Source organism: Bombyx mandarina, chromosome 05, assembly GCF_030267445.1.
Source record: "Bombyx mandarina strain Sakado chromosome 05, ASM3026744v2".
Lineage (NCBI taxonomy): Eukaryota > Metazoa > Arthropoda > Insecta > Lepidoptera > Bombycidae > Bombyx > Bombyx mandarina.
In genome coordinates this window covers 9992510-10010506 of record NC_143212.1, presented here as the reverse complement: position 1 = coordinate 10010506, position 17997 = coordinate 9992510, and positions in this window count along the sequence as shown.

Sequence of the window (17997 nt, the reverse complement as noted above, 5' to 3'; positions counted from 1 at the left end):
AAGACGCTTTATACTTTTACATACTTACCAACACTTTGATTAGCATTTAGCCGCTATGAATATTTGAGAACTTGCCTTGATTGCGTATCAAGTATATACAAATAAGAAGTGTACTATTGAGTTCCTGTCGAGTGATACAACTATGTCTAGCTTCGAATTCTGTGGGTATCAATTAATAATACCAATTAAAAATAAGATAAGGTAAGGGCTACGGGACACCAGTGATCCCAAAAAAAAAAAGTGTGTGTGTCCGCTCCGACGCACGACTGGAGTTTACTGGATATAAAAAATTAAACGAAACAATACGAGAAATAGTTCTATATTACGACAACACGATACACTACAGATTATTAACAAATTAACGAGACACAAAACAAACGACTAACAAATATATGAAAATACAATAATGAGAGAAACGCGCGATCAGTACGAGGCTTTGTGGCGGACTGCCGGCGCATGTACTAGCATGTCACACGAAATGCGCATAACGCATTTCGTGTGACATGCTAGTACGATTTTGGTCCCCATAATTTTCATACCCCGAGCCTATATATGTAAATCGATTCTAAAGGAGTAAACTCCAAAAACCTTGTGGAAAAGTATACATTAAATTTAAGCCAGTAAAGGTAAGGTTTTTACTGGTGGTAGGACCTCTTGTGAGTCCGCGCGAGTGGGTACCACCACCCTGCCTATTTCTGCCGTGAAGCAGTAATGCGTTTCGGTTTGAAGGGTGGGGCAGCCGTTGTAACTAAACTTGAGACCTTAGAACTTATATCTCAAGGTGGGTGGCGCATTTACGTTGTGGATGTCTATGGGCCCCAGTAACCAATTAACACCAGGTGGGCTGTGAGCTCGTCCACAAATCTAAGCAATAAAAAAAGAGGTTAGACCATGAATTTTTCTACAATAAATTTAATTTTACTACTTTAGCAACCCTAAATTCGGCTTAAGCGTTCAGTTTTTCATAAAATTAATATCCCGAAGTGCAGCGGAGGTTAACCGAGCTTCGGAAGGTAACATTTCAAAGACATGAAATTAGAAATTTACATACTGTATAGAGCTTCCGCCCAATATTAATGAAAGATATTTTTTCTATATTTCTATCACTAAATTCACAGTTCAATTTAGTCATCTCTGATATTATGTCCATGTCTTTTAGTTTTACTCAGCATTTTTTTCGAGTTTCCATGCTATGTAAACGATACGTGATAATAAAAATATTTAATACCTATCAGTATAATTGTAAAGAATAACTAGGATTTATTTTATAAATCATACGTTTTACAGTTCTCGTGGTTAAGGGTGACTGTGGCTGGCGAATACCTAAAACTACAGTAAATGGTAAATGTTTAACACGATAATAATAATAATAATATATAATATAAATTATAACACCGGACCACGACACATCGAGATATGATTGGTTCATGACCGTTCCTCGAAATTTAAACGTTTTCGATCACAGCACACATAATCAAATTATAATTAGATTAAAACATAATCCAATCATTTCGTAATCAGTAGAACTTCACAAATTGTATAATCTAAAACCAAAAGCTTTGTTTAAACAATTTTAGTAGCGAGCATCTCAATACAAAATTAAATTAGAAAGGCAGAATGATTAGATGCCAGTAGCTCGACGACCGGTAGCCGTAATAACTTCACATCGTACAGCGCTACGCTGACACGCGCCCCGCCCTACAACTAATTGCCGCCTAGTTGTTTATTTAAGCGCTTTCTGTTATTAAAACAATTGGTTGCGGTTGTGACTCTTAGATTAGGTAAGATAACGTTCCTTACCTTTTACGACAGCTTCTACGATGTCAATGCTTCTCAAAGTTAATATCATCGGTTCTACAACCAGATTTAATTTGATGGTACCTTTTCTTTTCTTCTTTTCGGTCAAAAATATACCGTAGTTTCTCACTCGTAGCGGAGGACACGGGGACCTAAAAGTGCTCTCAACCAACACAGTCGCGTCACTGAATCGCAACGACTTCGGAGTTCCAAATTTAACCTTGAACCCTATACCGCTCAAATCTCCCTTGAGTACACGTCGTATATTAACTTTGTAAACTCGCGTTTCATTGTGACCTGTTGTTACTGCATACACTTTTCCCGTAAAAACGTATTTCGAGAGCAACGTCAACCGTTTCAATAAAACTTTGTCGTACGTGACAGACGAATCACAAGCGGAAGTAGCGTAACGTTGTTTTCGGAGGTCGGCTTTCGCATCCGGATGAACTGCGCCCAAACCGATCGTCAACAGAAGAAACGCTACTAGGAATTGCATCGCGAGAGTGAGCGAGCAGACGCTCTGGATTCAGCACATATTTCTCTGAGCACTTTCTCGTTAGTTTATATATTTTATATGGAACCCGCACACGTCACAAGAGTTGCTATTCTACGTGCGCACGAGCGCAAGGCGCGCCGGAGGCTGCGACTACAAGCAGGCTCTCACCCACTCAATCCAGATCGTTCACCTAACCTTATTTCTATACTGAACAGAAATATTAATAATAGCTCCATCACCGCATGTAATAAAACAACTTGTCACTAGTTGCAACATAAAATGCAACATGACCATGGCTCAAAATTGCAATTTACAATTTTATCCAAATAATTAACAGATAATGAACTTAGCACTGTCATTGATCGAACTAATATAAAATGGTTCCTATTTAAGTTGTTTAATATTAGTAATTCGAAATATCAAGAAGCACATTAACAACATTTATTCGAGAACTTCAATATCTAATTGCACTTGTAGCGTGTCTTTCTGATTTAAAACTGAATATTTACGTAATTGAGAAAGAAAATAAACACCGCTTATATTATTATATGAAAAAATAAAAACTAAATCTAGCAATATGTTGTCAGTGGCCCAAAGAAAATCATTATAGTACCGCAAGCTGGTGACATCAAAAATCAATTTGTAGCGTTTGATGTTGGAGCGCGCGACACTTGTTTTTGCTTCAAATCGAATCTCTCGGGGAATGTAAATTTTTAAAAGTCAATTAGAAACGATTTGCTTAACGCGCTCAGGAGAGATAATATCTGAATTACTAGCTTCTAGATAGTTGTATCACTATGATTAAATGCCATTTTAGTAACAAATAACCAATATGAAAATCCTCTAGCAATTTTTTTTTTATTGCTTAAATGTGTGGACGAGCTCACAGCCCACCTGATGCTAAGTGGTTACTGGAGTCCATAGAAATCTACAACGTAAATGCGCCACATACCTTGAGATATAGTTCTAAGGTCTCAGTATAGTCACAACGGCTGACCCAGCCTTCAAACCGAAACGCATTATTGCTTCACGGCAGAAATAGGCGGGGCGGTGGTACCTACCCGTGCGGACTCACAAGAGGTCCTACTACCAGCAACATTACTAAAATTGCGTGCCACTAGGTTTTGAAATAGTCGTTTCGGTTACAAATTCAGAAATCTACGAGTTAACGAACATCGCTACTACCAAACAATCTATTCCTGTTGGGAAGTAGTCATACGTCACGGCTTCAAGAAGGGTAGCCTTTATTTCACTGCAACTGTAATCGCGATATCCCTAATATTAATCTCTAAAATCCCAAGTATACGGCAAAATTCACATTTTGGTAAATATAGACTTGAGATCACATAAAAAAAAACCTTTTTCAAAAGATTTAGTCACTTAATTTTAAAAAAAGTCCCAAAGTTCAGCTTAACGTCAAAGTGTAATAAAATAAAAATTCATATCCAACAATAGTCCTGTAGTAATCCTGCAATTAATATGAAAATCTCTGAGCAATATTTATGACGCTGTCGCTAGCTAAAATTATTGTACTGTTTAATATTTACTGACGGACCGTATTTTACACGGCGACCGGATTACGTGCGGAATATAAGCGTTAGCTGCGTTATCCAAATTTAATGATCGCCACTTGACACTCGATCATTTGCATTACCTAGAGCGAATATTTGTTGCATAGTTACGGTCCAAGTCGATTATTGCAGGCAGCGAACAGTTGTCCGGGTGCTAACTTTATTTACGACCAGGACTGCTATTCGATTTTCATAGTTTATGTGTTCAATAAACGAATTTCATTTGAACAAGATTAATTTGCTATCGACCGTGGTGAATGCAGTAAAACTGCATTTTAAAATAACTATAAGTTCTCTTAGTGCGTAACAAATGCTGCTGGTAGAACCTCTTGTGAGTCCGCACGGATAGATACCACCGCCCCGCCTATTTCTGCCATGAAGCAGTAATGCGTTTCGGTTTGAAGGGTGGGGCAGCCGTTGTAACTATACTGAGACCTTAGAAATTATACCTCAAGATGTGTGGCGCATTTACGTTGTAGATGTCTACGGGCTCAAATAACCACTTTACACCAGGTGGGCTGTGAGCTCGTCCACACATCTAAGCAATAAAAAAAAAAACATTTCCCTGCATTTCTGTCCTTCGGAGGTTGTACCGTGATAATAATTTCCAAAGTGTTTGATGTGGTTACGCGCGCCCGTGACAGTCAAAAGCGCCCGTGTGAAATATTGTTACACCTACGTTTAGGTTTTCGTATAATCCTTTTGGCTCTGAAATTATAACCCGTGAATATACATAAAACGTTGCTGCGTTGCGGTAGGCTGTAATTCTACTGTGGAAACGTCATAAATAATTGTCGTCCGTTCGGTATTAATTAATTCCACTCCAAGAGTGAAATCGATAAGAACGTTGTTCGCTTACTTGAAAAATGCTGACTTCGAGCCTGTTGCGATTTTCTCTTTAACTTTTATGAGTTATCAGCTTAAAGAAAAGCCTTTTAAGAATTTGTATTCAGAATATTTTGTTGCTTACAATGAACAGACCCGTGGACACAGTTGATAATAAAATTGTCAGTAAATAGATAAAGAGTATTTTAACGGGGATAACGTTAAAACATTCGGTGTTGCAATTTAATGACCCCAATATAGGAATTTTGTGTACGACGTTTACCAGAAATTCACAAATGTGCTAAGTGATCAATCACTTGCATAATATCCAAATGACGACAAATAACACTTTAGTCGTTCGTGACTAAGAAAATTGTAAAAAACAGATAATCCTCCTATAACGCGGTAGACACGTTCAAAGTAACGTGTTGTGCGAAACCGTGTTATATGAGACTAGAACCCTGTACAAAAAAGAGAGTAATTTTTATAAATGAAACATCTTAACTATACCCGTATGTACTTTTTACATATTATACATTAAAAAAAGCAGTAAAATTTCGCTTATTCAGATATATTGTGAGTTCATAGTGCATAATGTAATTCTCTGAATAATTTTAAACAAAAATCTCGTTGTCGTGTTGTAGAAGTACCGCGCTATAAGAGGGTTATGGGGAAGTTTTCTTTTCGTGTTACAGCCGAACCGTGTTGTAAAACTCCGTGTTTTTGGAGGGTTACGTATATTCGAAACGTCAGAAATAATCTAATGACAAAAGCGAGAAGAAAAAAACGCGAAGATAATAGTTTAATTATATCTGTCAACTAACGGAAACCAAATAAGCTACTATACACAATATGTAAGACAAGAACTAATTACAATATTTTTACAGAAATAGGCAGAGTGGTGGTACCTACCCGTGCGGACTCACAAGAAGTCCTGCCACCAGTAATAACACTTAAAATTACACTTACAATTAAACACTGAAGACGAACACAGACGCGTGGTGGTCAATGCTAAATATCACTAAAGTAATTATATAAGTGATCGTCACAATTTATTACCTAAATAACGTAACTAATTACACTTGAACAACTTACTAGTTGAATTATTATGTTATGAATATATCTATATGTATATAAATTGCCAAAGTTTAAATAATTAAGTAACATTTTCTCTCTTCTGTTTGTCCAGACATTTCTTATTTGTTTTGTCGAGTAGCTATTGACATGCTTTATTACTAATTTATTTTATTTTATATATAATACATATCGACGCTTGAAAGGCAAATATGAATAAGCGACAATGCGTGAACTTTACAGTAGACTAATTTAAAGTTGAAATACCTGAAAAAAATTATATTTTAACCAATCTAGCTGTAGGATTGAAACGATTTTAATAGACCTAGACATCTATATTTTTTTGCGTATCGAATATGGTTATTGCCTATCATTTATGTACAAAGCTGTTATTGTCGCTTAGTCACGTTTGCCTTTCAAGCGTCGATATTTATATAATAAATATATTTTATATCGATAGTAAAATATTCAATAGCACAACAGAAGACAAAAGGAATCTTAAGTCTTGAGATATAGGGCCATTTTTTTTGTAAATTGTTATTGATTATAGTGCAATTAAAAAATCTTGATCCTGGTCGAATTTCGGTAATTAACCAAACCAATTATTCGAAATAGAACTGTTCGTTAATGATACATCACGATCTCCAATATACGACAGTTATTCGTAGTAGAAATTCTATAATTTGAAAAAAAAACTAAACATGCGTGTAATTTGTCGAATAGGGCGAGGTACGCTGTCGGCTTGTGCTCTCTCGCTGGATGTCACATCAGTAATTAAACATTCCAGCAGCTCCTCTTGATATTAAACCGTTTGAAAATTCTAACAATGTCGCACACTAGACTCCTCCTATGAAAATTACTTGTAATTTGCGAAGATACCCCGAATACCTATGCTGGTAGACGTTTCATCTGATAAATATTCAGTTACAATATTGAAGGACTTTAATATATAATTACGGTTTTAATAAGTTTTATCAGTTTTAATTGATCTAATAGGTACGCAACGATGTATAAGGTGAACTAATGCAATCCCATTAATTATTCGCCGCGACGGTCTGCTGCAGTGCGGTTTGTCGTTGCGAGGAAGCTCAGCCAAACCCACTGAGTTTCTCGCCAGATCTTCTCAGAGGGCTGCGATTCCGATCGGGTGGTAAATATTTTTATTGCCTTTGTATGCAGACGAGCATACAGGCTATCTGATGGTAAGCGGTTACCGTCGCTCATGGACCTCAGCAATATCAAGGGCAGAGCCAAACCGCTGCTTACCATTTAATTCTGCGAAGCACCTTTCTGTGAATAGATAAGACTGGTCTATAATACAAAGGGCCCATAGAGGCACGATGCGATTATGGACTTGTTCAAAAAAGCTAAATGGCCCCTTGGCTTGGTAATGATTGAATTAATTCACTGTGATTTCAGAAAACTACAGGACCTATGATAAAAGCGGCACGATGATACAAGCAAAGACTATTAGATTTTAAGATTCACTAGAGATAGTGTGAATCTCAGTTGTACAAATGGTATGCTCATGGGTACTCCATCGCGTTTAGCATTTGTTTTTGCTTAGATAGGCAAATGGGAAGATGCTTATGCAGGATCCCCGCGGCCACGGGAGCATATAGATGGAATAACGTAAAAGCCATCGCTCACATTGACACACGAGGTCAAAAATTAATCTTATTACATGACTATCCTTCCAATAAAAATAGATAGGATATTGAGATTTTCACCTAGCATTCCCCGTTTCATAAATTTATCTACTACCAATCTAGCAACATTGATAAGGGTGACAGAGTAGCGTAACTAAAGCCGTATCTTATTTCAGCCGTACCACGAATTTTTAAAATAAGATATATTCTATTTGATAATCTAAATAGATAATTAATAAATCGGGCTTAACTTGAGAGAAGGTAGAAAATATAACAAGAACGAAGGCACTGTCATCGAACAAAACGCGTATATCACCCAAGTTTCAGTACTTACTCGTGAAGTTTCAGGGACGTGTGTTTAACGACCACGATGCGTACCGGATGTCTTTAAATATTAATATGGTAAGGCTTATATTACATATAGGTACTAAGCTGCTTGAGTTTGTCGTTACCATGCTTACTCGACTTTGTCAAAGATATGATTATATTTATATTATATTTTATATATTTTGCTGATGGTAGGACATCTTGTGAGTCCGCACGGGTAATTACCACCACCCTGCCTATTTCTGCCGTGAAGCATGCGTTTCAGTTTGAAGGGTGAGGCAGCCGTTATAACTATACTTGAGACCTTAGAACTTATATCTCAAGATGGGTGGCGCGTCTACGTTGTAGATGTCTATGGGCTCCAGTAACCACTTAACACCAGGTGGGCTGTGAGCTCGTCCACCCACTTAAGGAATAAAAAAAAAAACAAAGGCACACGGTATTTGTCTTTGATGTTAATTATTGCAGTGTCTATAGTCTTCATTACTTTACAATTAGTCATATTGTGTGGAAACTCTACATTTAAATGGGCTATAGACTTCTGGAAAATTGGAACTCACTGGCGCATTAGACCTAGAAATAGTGGACAATTTTAACTACCTGGGTTCCAACATTAGTAACAATGGCTCGTGCGAGAAGGAAGTGCGCCGGAGAATTGGTATGGCTAAGAGTGCCATGACTCAGCTCGGAAAAATCTGGAGAGATCGCAACATATCCGTAAAGACCAAAACCAAACTGGTACGGACTCTCGTTTTCTCGATTTTTTCGTATGGCGCTGAGACCTGTTCACTGAAATCTGCAGACCGCAGACACATTGACGCCTTTGAGATGTGGTGCTGGAGAAAGATGCTGCGTATTCCGTGGACAGCATTTCGGACCAACGTATCAATCTTGCAAGAACTCAAAATCTCCTCGCGGCTGTCATCCGAGTGTCTTCGCAGAGTCCTTGGATACTTTGGTCACATCGCACGGAAGGATGGTAGCAATCTCGAGAGGCTCATCGTGACTGGTAAGGTAGATGGGAAAAGACCTCGGGGGCGCAGCCCAATACGTTGGTCCGACCAGATCCGCACCGCTCTTGATTCCACGTTTCACAACGCCCTCCACACCGCCAGAGACAAGAATGGATGGAGAAAAATCGTGCGTGCGAAGGTGATACAAAAGGGTGGTCACGACCCTCAGCAATGAGGAATACGACGCAAGGAGGATAGACTTCAGAGCAAAACAATCAACCTCTTCACCATCATCATCATCATCATCATCATAATCATTCTCCCGCCCTTCTGCCAGTCACCTGGGCGCAACATGCTTTCTCCTTCCATACTCCTCTATCATATACCATTCAAACTTAGAGCAACAATCAACCTCTTCACCCAAAAATATGTATTTTTATTTTTTTATTAGTATTTGAAACAAGGGTTCTCTATCATAAATGTGTATTAGATTATATACATTAAAGTTTTATGGGGATTCATAAGTATTGAGCAAATGTACGAGGGATCGTTAAATTATATATTATAATAAACATTATAAATTATATATTAAAATATTTCTTTTAGATATAGTCTATGTGTATATTGGTCATTATCAAGAAAATACAAGTCCACTTAAGACCCGTATTATATAACTAGCTGTACCCGTCCGCTTCGCTGGGCACTTAAAATTAACATAATTATTTCTCACCCCTACAAAGATTCTCATCATTAACGCCCCCGCAAATGGTGTAAGGAGTCCAACACTCATATAAATATTAGCCTATCCATTAAGTACATGTATTTTCTACATGGATACCAAGTTTCAAGTCAATCGGATGCACGGTTCAGTAGTTATAACGGAACATCCGTAAAAACCACTGTAGATTTATACTTATATATCTATATATTAATACGTGAAGCAAAAACTTTGTATCCCTTTTTACGAAAATTGCGCGGACGGAGGAGTAAATTTTCCACACTTATAGAGAATATAGAGAAGAGGTGCACAATGCTAATATTTTTTTAAAAGAATGCATAAAAGATACATTAAATCAATAAAGAAAACATTACACACACTACATACCATGTATTTGACGCACACACGCATGCATACTATTTATTGTCAAACTTTTGTTCTTGACGTCTGTTGTCAAATTGAGAATAAATTAAATATTGTTTGTCTTTGTTAATATTTTTTTATACAGTAATCTTGGCGAAATTTGTTATTATAGAAGTATAAAATACAATCATAATAGTGTACAAACTTACAATTCCAATTAATTATAGTCGAATTTCGACTAATGCGGGACCACTAGTTAGTATAGATTCATAAATTCAAACTTCCCCCTTTATTTCCTCATTTCCCAGAGTAGTATTGATGAGACAGTACGAGAAGTATTCTAGAGCTGGGTAGAAAGTGATGAATAGATGCTTTTAGCTCTATTACTTAGCTCGGGCGGTTAAGTAAACGCATGTTATGACAATATTAATGTCTACTGTCTAAGTGAGCGCTCATATGGTTCGCCTCAATCTTAATGAAAGGATGTTCTATGTTCGCGAGTTGCGCCTTCGAATTTTATCACTGAACTTCCAAGTTTTATGAGGCAGAGTCGCTTCGGGTTAGATTAAGTAAAGAGTACAGCGTGCGGCATACTTTACACCCTTCATAGTAAAATTTACGTAGCAAAACGATCTACATAGATAAAACGATTCATTTCTTTTGATGATTTTCTGGTTGTTTTTTTTCATAAAATCAAAAACAGTTGTGTAATAGGATTTTTTATTGATTTTCTAATGAAATTTTATATACAGATGGTATAAAACATATTAAAACAAACATGATGCCCTGGACATTCTCTTCCAATCTGTCATAGAGCGGTACAAATAGAAAGTATGGTAATTTCATTAGCAAAATACCGAATTCCATAAAGAAATAAAGGTGATTTTGAAGATTTTACTTTTCAATTGTTTATTAATGGGCAAAGTTACTATTTACAAGTCCATCGTCGATAAGAAAGAGCTTATAAAACTTTTTACGACGTTCCTTCATTTGTTCGTCAAACAGAATAATGGCTTTAAATTTTAAAGAGCCCCGCTTTTATGAAGCAGACAGAGATAAGCGGGATTATAAAGGGAAAGTGGGGTGAAATTCTGATAAGAAATAATGGTTCACAATGAAAATTCAAAAAAGCTGTTAGAAAATAATGTAATTGTTTATTAAAGCAAAAACATAAGGACGTATCCAAATAAATGATCAAACACGGCTCGTACTAATGAAATAGGCTCGAAAGTAGGTTTAAAGTTTTCAGTTTCTATGAAGTAAGGCTGGTAATATGTAACTGACGTTCCTGCTTTTAGTATATCATATACCCCATGACTAAAGATATGAATGAGTATTATCTACGATTTTTGCGGGTCGGGAAAATATTTAAAACTACTTTTAAAGTTCAAGTGTTTTTTTTACTGTCTGTAGAGTAATTCGGATGCGTCACATGCTTGACAGTTTTCGTGGTCACGGAAGACCGAGGTGTTATTCGTTAAAATATGAATATTGTGGTAATTGGTGAAATTAAGCCGTAAAATTTTAATCATCAAAAGACTGACGTCTGCCAGAAAAGGTTTCCGAACTCACTGTATGCAACTGATTAAGTTCATCCCATCATCTCGGTTTTGTTATCACACCACACGACACAACAGACTTCATGGCTACTACGTACAATCGATACGTTCACGTACCTTTTTTTTTTGTTTCTTTTTCCTAACTATGCCGATAGCCTTGAGAGGCCACTTCAGCTTCACTTTAAAGTGTAGGTGAGCGAGACAGGGCTCAAACCAGGAGAGTTGCTAACACTGGCCCTAACAAGAGCAGTGCTTCACAGAATCTACCACCAGATCGGAAACGCGACCCACTGAAAAGATTCGGCGAGAAAGTCAGTGGGCTGTGTCTATGTGTTAATTCGCTCGTCGAGCCCTTCGTCACAAGCGACGTGTTCGACGAGGACGGTGACCGGGTCAGGTCCCATCTACATGAACTTCCCATCATGGTACACCTAGTATTAATATGGTCACTAAGCGACAGCAATCAAATACACTATTTAGCCTACGAAGGCAAATAATTTGGTTTAGTTCTACGATTAATCTATACATATACATAAAATTGGAGTATCTGTTTGTAATATTGAATAGCCTCTTTTTACTACATGCATATGAATATATATACGGCACATATACCAAAATATATTTTTTTACAAATTTTGTCTGTCTGCCTGTCTGTTTGTTCCGGCTAATCTCTGGAACGGCTGGACCGATTTTGACGGGACTTTCACTGATAGGTAGCTGATGATATAAGGAGTAACTTAGGCTTTACTTTTTTTAGACTAGCTTCGCCCCGCGGGTTCACCCGCGGTACGACAACAACCGCGGGTAACATCGCGGGACTTAGCTATCATTAATAATAAAATTTAATGTTTCCGAAGCGAAGCGAGGGCGGGTCGCTAGTGTATAATAAAAAGACTATACAGGCTCTTATGATATGGATCATGTCCTTCTTGACATAGCGCTACTTAATACTTCGTTATTATTATTATTATTATTTTGTTTAGCTGGGTGGACGAGCTCACAGCCCACCTAGTGTTAAATGGTTACTGGAGCCCATAGACATCTACAACGTAAATACCGCCACCCACCTTGAAATATGAATTCTAAGATCTCAGTATAGTGACAAAGGCTGCCCTATCCTTCAAACCACAATGCATTACTGCTTCACGGCGGAAATAGGCATGGCGGTGTTACCTACCCGTGCGGACTCACAAGAGGTCCCACCAACAGTAATTACGCAAATTATAATTTTGTGGGTTTGATTTTTATTACACATGTTATGCCTTCACCGTGGAAGTCAATCAATGATGATGATGATTAAAACGTCGTAATCATGAATTCGACCTCTATTAGTCTACGTGGGTAGCGTTGGGAACCGTAGATCACGAGCTCCATCTGCTATTCTATGTGAATAATAACAAGGGAAAGGTGACTACAACTATACCAACTAACAAATAGGAACGTACAAGTGCTTGGAGGCAGAAATAGGCAAGACGCTGGTAAGTGCACCAGTAAATATAACATTTACTAACAGCATTTGTCCTTCAATATTAAAGTAGACAGTATTTTATAAAAATTATGCTAAAGTATTGAGAATGTATGTTTTACATGAAAAACAATAAATAAAATTATAAGTTTTCAGTAACAGATTTAATATAAGAAGATATTTCCAAGATACAAAACGCATAGATATGTTAACATTACGATAGAAGATTTGAAACAGTAGTTCAGTTTATTATCACATATTAAGTATACTTTTAGTTAACAGTTTTTAAGATTCAACAAGGCACTAATCCCAATTCTGACACATGAAATTGATTAACAGTGTAGAAGTTTCCTAATCGAGTGTTTTTTTATGCTGGGGATCAAATTCAACAGGAGATATTATTTTTTCTAATAAACTAAATAGCCAATACCTTCACGAACGAATTCTACTTTGAAGAATAAAATTATGTAACTATCAAATGCTTATTATTTTCCTATTTTACCTTGTGTCAGAAGTGAGCTTATTCGCCATTCGTAGTCTTATTATAATAAGAGAAACAATGTATAGATTTTAATTTCAATTATTATTCCTTTGGCATTATATCTTATAATATTACTTACCAGACTTATGTCATACAAGGATTGGAAGATCTTTAAAATTGCAATTAAATCTCGAAATTCTAAATATTCTACGAGAATACTTTTTAGTGTTCAAATAGGAGTGGGTGATATAAATCGTATATAGATTCAATATCTATATATTGCAGCAATATCGTTGAATCCGATATCGCCCCGCACGAAATCTATATATCGATATCAGCCGATACACGATATTGCTCGATGTGATGCGCATCGCCATATCGAACCGATTCGTGAATCGAAATCTATATTTCGATATCAGCCGATACACGATATTGCTCGATGTACGGTGTCGGTACGATATGCGCATCGGCATATCGTACCGATTCGTTAATATCAGCAATATTCGTTTGGTTCGTATCGAATCGGCCAGAGTGAGTGAGCGCACGATAGGGATATCATGTGATGAATGAAACAGAAACAGGCATTATCCATACAATTGTAAACCTTATATTTAAATCCATATGTCTGTAGATTATTCTTAGCGTATCAGCAGGATACAATTAAGGAAAGAAGTTTCAACTTTCGACCCTAACTTGAATGCAGTATAGCCTATTTGCATCGTTGAATTTAATTTCACGCGCTTTGACCTTGAATTAGAATTTTTGGACAAGTGTTTATAAATACTTAAAAGTTTTTTGTGTTTGATTTTTAAAGTACACATTTTTCTATTTTTAGTTGAATCCAAATAATTGAGTTTATTTATTGTGTTCGTATTAAACTTTTGAAATCTACACTCTTTTGGTATATTTTGTAATTTTAAATTAAGACACAAAATACTAAAAACTAAAAATAATATAGCCAGTCCTAAGCCTGGTAAAAGCATGAAGGAAAGTTTTTTTGATATTTTTATTTTCATGTTCTTTTTATTACTTTAAGATCATATTATAAATTGATATCAGAAAACCAACCGTATAACGTTGACTTAAATCTATATCTACTACGATATTATATCAGCGTATCGTTTCAAATCTCAAATATCATGAATCGAGAAAATCTACTAGCATCCATCAATATATAGATTCAGAAAATATATAGATTCAATATCCGATTTTGATCCTCGATATATAGATACGATTCGATACGCGGCAAAACCGATATTACCCACTCCTATGTTCAAATAATGAGATCATATTCTAAATTGTATTTTATTAACACTTAATCTCGTCATTTTTTTTAATTATTCGTAAAATAAAATAGTGTCGAACTTATTCAATATAACCAAAGCATTAAGCAATTATTCTCTTTTTACCTGATCAATAATAAATATGTGTCGAATTGGCTGTTCTTAGAGCAAGCGCGAATATTTGACCACTGCCGCAAGAGGTCAAAAACGTATTACATCAGTGTAACAAATGAGTGTAATGACCAAATCAGACCAAAATGACATTTATACCAAATAAAACGGAAAAGGTGTTTTGAATTTAGATGTTTGGGACTGGAAAAAGGATAAGTTTTAGGACTCACTCTGTATTTCGTTGATGCACTATTATATTTTCTCACTGGCGAGAGTTATATGTGCTGATTGATCAACAAATCACAATTTTATTGTTTTTGCACCGGCACCGTGTTTTAGTTTTTTTACACACTTCGCGCCATTTTCATACGCGCATAGTTTTTCTTGTAGTGTCAACAGATGGCGTGGATAGGGGATTGAGGAAGGAATAAGGAAAAGGAAGTCCCAACATTTCCCCCCACTTGAAATCATTGGAGGATTTCAAAAGATTTTAATAAGATAATAAGCTGTGGTAACTAAGGTACCTAGTGAATTAGAGATAATAATATGGTAAGAATAAAGTAATAATTAAGATAAAAATAATAATTATGTGAATAAATAAACTATTATATTAAATTAGATAATAGTATAAAGTAAATTATAAAGGTTACAAGTTTTCGTGAATTGGCAAAGGACACAACTTTGTAACTGGTCGGCGCAGCAGACTGTGAGCTGTTTGGACAGTGACAACCCGTACTACGCCATCAGAACCGGGATGAATTATGCTAATTCTGCCGATACGCCATTCCAACGGTGGAAGGTTTTGATCCACGATCATAACTATATCTCCCAGCTTAACGTTACCGTGTTGTTTAAACCATTTAGCGCGTTGCTGTAATGTATGAAGATAATCCAAATGCCAGACACGCCAAAAACGTTGAGTTAGCTTTTGTAACATCTGCCATCTAGAACGAACTGACATTTGTATATCAGCAAGGAGAGGCTCGGGTAAGCTCACTAGAGGGCTCCCTGTCAAGAAATGCCCAGGTGTCAATACGTCTACCTCGTTAGGGTCAGAAGATACCGAAATTAATGGTCGTGAATTGAGAATAGCTTCGATTTTGGTAAGAATTGTTGTTAGCTCTTCAAAGGTTAATATTTGACTTCCGATTACCCGTTTCAGGTGATACTTCATCGATTTTACCCCACTTTCAAATATACCTCCAAAATGACTTCCGGTTGGAGGGTTTAGTTTCCATTGGATTCCTCGGTTTATCAAAATAGACTCAACTTCAAGATTCTTACTTAGCATTAATTGATGCATCTCGCTAAGATAGCGTTTAGCACCCACGAAATTCGAACCACAGTCCGAAATAATAGTACTACATAAACCACGACGGGATACAAACCTATCTAGAGCAGCAATAAAGGCCGAGGTGGAGAGCTCAGTTACCAATTCAATGTGAATTGCCTTAACCGCTAGACAGACAAATATACAGGCATAAGTTTTATATGTTTTGGCATTTCGTCTGCGACTTTCTTTCACGATAAAAGGTCCTGCAAAGTCGACACCTATATTTTGAAAGCAACGAGCTGCTTGAACTCGGATAGAGGGAAGATCACCCATTACAGGTTGAAGGGGTATAGGATTTACTTTGAAACAGGTGACGCATTTTGAAAACCGCGATCTAATAAGATTACGAATACCTAGGATCCAAAATTTTCTTTGAATTAAAGATTGTAACGCACGAGGTCCACAGTGTAGAAATAAACGATGGTAATAATCAATAATAATCAGAGAAAAATGGGAGGTTTTTGGCAACAATAACGGATTTATAGCTGATTGTGGCAAGTTTGCATTTTTTAATCGTCCCCCCACTCGTAACAGACCCCGTTGATCTAGAATTGGCGCTAACTTTATTATAGTGCGAGAACAAGATTTTCCACTTTTAATGGCACTAATTTCGCTAGCGAATGTAAGAGATTGAACATGTTTTACAATGGTAAAGAGAGAGTCTTCTAGTTCTGTAAAAGTTAAAAAAGATTTGATACGTTTTTCTGGCGGACGAGTTGCGTTTGCAATAAAACGTCGACACCAGGCAAAGATGCGTTGTAGCCTCAACAATGAAGAGTACTTCTCAATTAACTGAGTTAGAATACTATTGTTAGAAGATTCCAAAAGAACATGGCACAAGAAGCTGGATTTTACTTCGGCTAATTCCTTTAAATAAGGTAATTTTTCAGACACCGGCCATGTAGAAGAATTCGAGATTATCCATTTGGGTCCTGTCCACCAAGTGGAACAAGCCACAAGCTGAGAGCAGGTAAGACCACGACTGCAGTAATCTGCTGGATTATCATACGTTGGCACATGATACCAATTTTCGACAGACAAATTATCTAACAGCTTCACGACACGGTGTGCAACGAAAGTTTTAAGACGATGAGGTGCTGTTTGCAGCCATGATAGTACAGTCGAGCTATCAGTGAATGCCCATATCTTTGAAATTGTTATGTTTGAGGTTTGAGTTTCATTTAGTAAATTACTAATATGCTTCAATATTTTTGCTAGTAATACAGCACTACATAGCTCCAATCGGTTGACAGTAAGAACTTTTAATGGAGCTACTTTAGATTTTGCAATAAGCAAGTGAGATGTAATTTCAGTGTCGGTAGTGATACGTAAGTACACAGAACAACCATAAGCCTTGGTAGATCCATCACAAAAACCTACAAGTTCGTATGATTTTGAATGAGGAAGTACAATTAGTCGAGGAATTTTAATATCCTTCAGATAGTGAAACTCAGATGTAAATAGATGCCACTGAGACAACATATCTGACGGTACAGTTTCATCCCAGTCAAGCTGAAGGCGCCATAGTTCTTGTAAGGTAAGCTTAGCTATTAGAACCATTGGGGCCAACCATCCGAGTGGATCATAAATTCTGGCGACGTTTGATAGAATAGCACGTTTTGTATTCCCTGGAGCGAGTTCTGATAAAGCATAAGTGAAGTTATCATCAGCTGGATCCCATTGGACTCCAAGAATCTTGATACTTTGTTTTTGTTTTTCATCACAAAATGTTTTTGGAACTTGACAATGTTCCGTTGGTATCTGGGTGAGGAATTCGGGTGAGTTGCTACTCCATTTACGTAATTCGAACTTAGCACGCGCTAACATTTGTATTAACTCTTCTCTATGTTTCAGTGCAGTTTCAATACATGTAGCACCAACGGTGATGTCATCCATGAAAGTATCATGACGAAGACTAGCAGCAGCTAAGGGACACTCTTTTTCGTAGTCAGAGGCTAATTGATGCAGAGTACGTATTGCCAGATAAGGGGA